At 28.7% G+C, this 6,397-nt stretch overlaps 1 long non-coding RNA gene across 1 annotated transcript; it reads right to left on the bottom strand.

Moving 5' to 3' along the window:
- Window positions 1–2,800: 2,800 nt before the first annotated feature.
- On the bottom strand, window positions 2,801–4,961 carry LOC107848545. Its single transcript, XR_001668081.2, has 2 exons — window positions 4,485–4,961; window positions 2,801–3,273 (listed from the first exon to the last, which is right to left on the bottom strand). It is a non-coding gene; the product is annotated as an uncharacterized LOC107848545 (long non-coding RNA).
- Between the last annotated feature and the right edge of the window lie 1,436 nt (window positions 4,962–6,397).

Here is a 6,397-nt window from a genome sequence, read left to right as displayed (position 1 = left end):
GTAGTGGTATAGTCTGTATACACTCTACCTTCCCCAGACCCCACTATGTGGGAATACACTGGGTATGTTATTGTTGTATAGTAAAGTTCAACCTTCATTTTAAAGACTTAATCAAAATGATTAAATTAGAACAAATGGAATCAACACAAAATGATAGCAACTCTAACTGAGAGATTTAACTAAGATATTTAAAAAGTCAGTATCATGATAATATGCAAATGTATAATAAATGAAGGAAAAATTACCTAAAACAACACATTAACTTTTTAATATTACTTATCATCCCATCCCACTAAACTAATTACAAAAATTCCTTCTAAACCACTTTACACGCTATTTTTCTGATACATTACTATCCACTTCAATACACAACAAACAACTGCTAAAATTTTGCCTTAAATCACGATTTCATTGACTTAGATTACTCCAAATCCCATGTTTAATGCAAAACCGTCTTCCATTTGGAGTAATGGTCTTCCATTGAGCAAATTACTCCAAAAATTCCGTGTTTGATTTTTAAGTTTATTAGTTCTAAAATTGAAGCAAATCATTTTTCAATTTTATGTTCATTCACTTAACAAAATTAATGGAGTCGGGTTTGGTCTTTTTCAGTTGCAACTCCTACTAAAGTTAATGTTGAGTTTGTGTTGGGTAACTTTGATTTTGAAGACAGTGATTTTAGTGAAAATTGATCTAAGCATCGAAACGATCTGATAATGATGAAGAAGTTACGGGATGCTGCTGAAAGTAATGAGAAAAAGCCTGTTGTTGCTGTTTCAAAGAGAAAAAGAATGTTGTTTAATTTCAAAGAGAAAAAGAAATAGAAAGAAAGTTGCGAAAAGAGACCTACTATCAAAGATATGATTTTTATGTATTTGATAGATGAATTTTTTCAATATATAATATAATTATGAATCATAATATAAAATGCAACAAACGATAATATAAACAATTCATCCGATACATAACTGTAATGTTACAGAGACATATCATGCTTTATGATACATAGTAAAAGATGTATGTGTTTGGAATTTTTTTCACCTGATACATTAAATATATTGAGTTTGATACATAGATCAAATTTTAATGAGATATTGCATGTTTGCTAATACATACTGAAATTTGTATGTTATTTGGGTTATTTTATACCTGATACATTCAATATACTGAATCTGATATATAGATCTAACTTAGTGAGATATTTCATTATTTCTGATACATAGTAAAAGTTTTATGTATTTTGGGTACTTTTACACCTGATACATCTAATGTAATCATGTTATTTATGTTAAGACATATATTATAAAAACAAACATATTTTTATTATTCTGTTACGTTATATTATGTTCAATATTTCTGAACGCACAGGATGAAATATGTTATCAAATCCGTTCCACCTCATCCTATGAGGTTTGGTAGTTCATCCAATCATAAATTTGCTACCGATATTAAGAATTTTATGGGTAAAAGTACTCAAATTGTTTAAGCAAACATGCTTAGGCGTATTTCTTGATACGCCCAAATCGAATTTTTAAGGACAAATAATCAAACACTTGTTGATACTTGAGCTTGTACAAGATAATCCAAATGAATTACATGTTTATGTAAAGAAAATATGCTATAAAATTAAATTCTATAGTACATCAAAATGTATCGGGTCTCAAATGAAATATACTACAATATTATTTAAACAATATTCAACGTTAGGCCAACTAAAAACAAAGCAACAAATTAATCAGAATACGTGAAACATGCTATGTATCTTAAAATATAAATATCAATTTTCTTTCGAAAAGAAGTCATAGATGCATCTTTTGTGACCTGATACATTAAATATAAGCAGTAATGTATCATATTACAACACCAATATACCATCATTCGAGCTACATTACAAATTCGAAAACATTATTCTTGAACTCAACATAAACCTTTACTTTATTGTCTTCCCAATCATCATTGGCGATGAATTTTCTTTGACAATGTATCTGGCGTCGATTTTTTTCTTGATTAATCAATACCAAATTTGATTGCGATTGTCAAAATCAACTCAAAAACGAAACACTTTCTCCAACAACAATTTCATTACTTTTATTTTTTTCGTATTGAAGTTTATTCATTTAAACACTGTAAAATCTCAACAGAATGGAGATGTTCATAACATATTCAAAATAAAGAAATCAGAAAAAGAAAACAGAGATGAGAGAATTTGTTTCTCTGAAATTTTCATCGAAGGGGATTGTTTTTTGAAATCAATCTAAAAAAGAAATACATTCTCCAACAACAATTTCATAGCTTTGTATTGTTCATATTGAAGTTTATTCTTTCAAACACTGTAAAATTTCAACAAAATGGAGATGTTCATAACATATTCAAAATAAAGAAATCAGAAGAAGAAAATATAGATGAGAGAATTTGAAAGAATTTTCATCGAAGATTATTATTTTTGATAATTCAAAATTTAATTATGAAGCTGACACTAATTTTTAGAATTCAAGAGACATATCCCAATCAGAATTGCGTTAATTGCGTTGTTATCTCCTTTTTTACCATTATTTTCCTTTTTTATAATCAACTAGTTGGGAAGTTATGTATCAATCTGTTATGTATCATAGCTTTCATTTATGTATCTGAAAGAAATTTGGTGTAACATTATGTTTTAAAAACGGCACTTCCAACTTTTATGGGATTTCATTAAACAAGATAATGCTTAATTATTGCTTATTACATATTAAATCGCATTAAATATGTTAATTATGTATCATATACTTGAGTAATGTGTCATATATGAGATTTTCAGTAATTTAGAAAAAAGTTGAAAAATATGGTAATTATGTAGGAAACACTAGGTTTAAGTTGTTTACACATAAATGAACGAGTAAAAGAAATTGGATTTAGGCCTTTTTTAGGCCCAAACCCCTATAAATGGTCCAAATTTGGACTTGCTCCAGGCGAACTATTAGGCTTGTCCCATTCATTTTCTGCTCCGAGCGACTCTGTCCTATTCTAATTGGACTTAAAGTCGATATTATAGTTTTGGCTCATCATTGAATTGAGCTTTTGAGCTAAATTTCAATTGAGTTGGCCACTTTTGGGATTTGGCCCACTCCTTTCTTCAAGACCTGTAATTCAGCTTGCCTTTCGTTCACTAAGGTCACACACCATTTTTCTTGACTTCAATTCGTCTCGTTGAGATTTTGACACAGCTGGCTCACAGATAGTTGGGCTTAGCTGCCCACTGGACGCAGGGAGGAATTTGGGGAATACAAAGATGTACTCGATATATTATGCATAAGAAATAAAAGATAAGATTAGTGTCTGCACAATGAGCTTATCCAACTAAAGAGAGTATCAATCATGTTAAAACCTGGAACCTTGAACATCCTTAGATAAAGTTTAAACATGCAGTCAACATAACACATTTAGAGCAATTCACTAACACACAAAACAATTACCATTAAGTTTTAGCCTATAGATGGGAGGAAAATCAGCAAGTCACAAAAAAAAAACTGGTGCATTTTTATTTACAACCATGAATCAAATAATATCAATAATGGAGAAATTCAAGTTGACGCTCTTAATATGAATTCCATCTCAAACAAAGTCGTCTAATCTCATGGTTCAACCAAGAAATACACCTATTCAGGTGAAACAAATCCTATGGATCTAAAGCATTTTTAGACATCAATATAAATGAGAAGATTTCATGCATTGAATTTGAAAAGAAGAATTTTAATCCATACTTCAATGACGGGGAGGAAAAACTGGCTCTTTACATTGACAGGCCATTAATGATTTAGCAAAAGAATTTCATCACCAAGAGAATTCAGCAAAAGAGGGATTACTATTCTTTTTTCTAACATCAACTATACCACTAACAACACTACAAGAAAAGGAATAAATCTAAACACTACAACTACTAAAAAATAATAAAACATAACTAATAAAAGGAATTAATATTTTATGACTAGAATTAATTATATACCATGCCTACCGAACTACTCTTATAAATACTTACGTAGCAAATCCACACACTAACTATAATAAATTATGTATATTTAAAATTTTAGAAAATAGATATAAAATATATAAAATTTTTAGTGAAAATATAAAAGAATTAATGAGATTAAAATAAACAACTAAAAAATATTATAATAAAATATTTAATCAATATAAATAATTTTATACCATATCCATTCTATTTTACCACATAAGCTATCCGCACTCTCCACCGGGGAAAACCCAACTCATTTCATAACCAAAATCGAATGTTCAAATGAGTCTTACAAGTATTCTAACCTAGAAACTGTAATACTTAGCAAAGAAAATCTCTTTCAATTCAAAAATCCTTCACCTTTTTCTCAGGTGATTTTCACCTTCGAGACCATTAACATCCTCAACCAAATCAGTGTGATCAATAGGGTTTATATCGGGGTAAATTGGGTCGAATCGGAGGGTATTGTTGATGTGGGAGTTGGGGAAAATACCTGAATTAAATGGCTGAAATCAAATCAAGAAAAATAGATGGAGATCGATTCTCCTTTGTCCTTATTTGGAATTAAGAGAGTGGTCAATCCAAGGATATTCTCCTGGTTTCAAGGGTTTTTGGAGGAAATTTGAAAAGAATCATACTATCTCTATACAAAAAATTCAAAATTTGAATTTGGGGCATTTTGGATTTTGGATTTCATTGATATTGTCGTCGATATTGTTGTTCGTACTCGTATTGCTGTTGAAGTTATACATTGTACTTTGTTTGTGTTGAGGCTGATATTGTTGTCATTTGTTCGCGGTAGGATAAGTGGAAAGGAGATATAAGGGACGTGAGGTTTGGGCTACGAGGTGAATTTTTAAGCAAATATTACATAAATACACAAGGTTACTTTACTTTATTACTTAAAATTTGATATTAAAATTTTTTTTACAAAAATATCAAAGTACTCATTTAAATCGCTTAAATTTACTTTTTCTTTCTCATCTCCTTGTACATATTAAAATATCATATTTTGCGTCTATTTTAGTGCACCAACTTTTACTCCATATATGTGCTCCTTTATTTATACTTACAATCAACCTAATGTAATGTTACAATAACACTTGAATATTCAAAATACGATTGATGTACATTTTCAATTCACTTAATAGAGGAAATTGGATCATTCTTTTTCCTTATTATTATGTAGCCAATATAATGTTACAATAACACTAATTTTTTCTTAAAATTATTATAATCTTGTAGATAATTAATATATAAGGTGAATATTTTATATGTATAGTATGATATTATACATTTTGGAAGATTATATTTTAATGTATAAGTTATAATATATCAGATATTATAAATTAGTTATTTTGGAAGACTAATGTATAAGATAATTCTTCTGTTATATATTTCATTATGTTATACATTAAAAAGTTCTTATTACATTTAAGAGACATTTTATATATTATTTGGCATTGTACAGTTAGAAAGTATTACTATTGTATAATGTTACATTGTACCTTCTGATAAGGATACAAAAGTATACATGTTTAATGTTAATACTTAAATGTATAGTATGACACTATACATTACTGCAGATTATTTTTACATGTATAATGTGACCACATGCATGTGCAACTATTGTATAATGTTATCTTTAATACGCATCAGTTTGTTGTTATATTTTTCTCTCTTAATTTGAGTCTGCTTTTATTTTTTCAAGGCATAAAATACCATATTGACAAATTTCGAAAATTGTTTCTTCAACTCCATGTAAACTCTCACTCCATTGTCATTCCTTATGATAATTGGAGAAGAGCTACCTTCAACAAAGTATTTTACTTTAATTTTTTTACGAACTTCATCAATATTCAATAGCATCACGATCGTAGCAATCAATTTCAAGAAGGTTATACTTTTCGAAACAATAATTGCATCACTTTTGTAGGATTGATAAATAATTTTCGACTCCCAAATACCTGAATGATGCAACAATATTGGGAAGTTCATATTGATATTTTTGAGAATTGAAGAGAGCAGTTGACGATCTTTTCTTTTCAGAACAAAATTCAACAAAGAAGAAAATTTACTGTGATGTTTTAGAATTTGAATTTCAGTTACTATATTTAATCATATACTACATAATAATAGATAATTAATGATGTTAATTAAGGAAGAGAAAGATTATATAAGATTTCTCTTTCCATAAATATAGGCTAATCAGTTTTCTCATACATTCCAGCAATGTATGAGTGATGACCTAATGTATAAGATATATCTCAATTTTGGGAGAGAGAAAGACAGCTGAGATTTTAAGTAATTACTTTCACTAGGGAAGGGATTTATGTGGTTTATACAATTTTTAAAGGAAATAGGTTGGGGTGATGAATTTTTAATTGAAATAGGCTAGGTATATGA

This window comes from Capsicum annuum, chromosome 11 (genome assembly GCF_002878395.1).
Source record: "Capsicum annuum cultivar UCD-10X-F1 chromosome 11, UCD10Xv1.1, whole genome shotgun sequence".
Lineage (NCBI taxonomy): Eukaryota > Viridiplantae > Streptophyta > Magnoliopsida > Solanales > Solanaceae > Capsicum > Capsicum annuum.
Note: the sequence above shows the minus strand (reverse complement) of the source record. Positions and strands in the feature narration are given on the sequence as shown.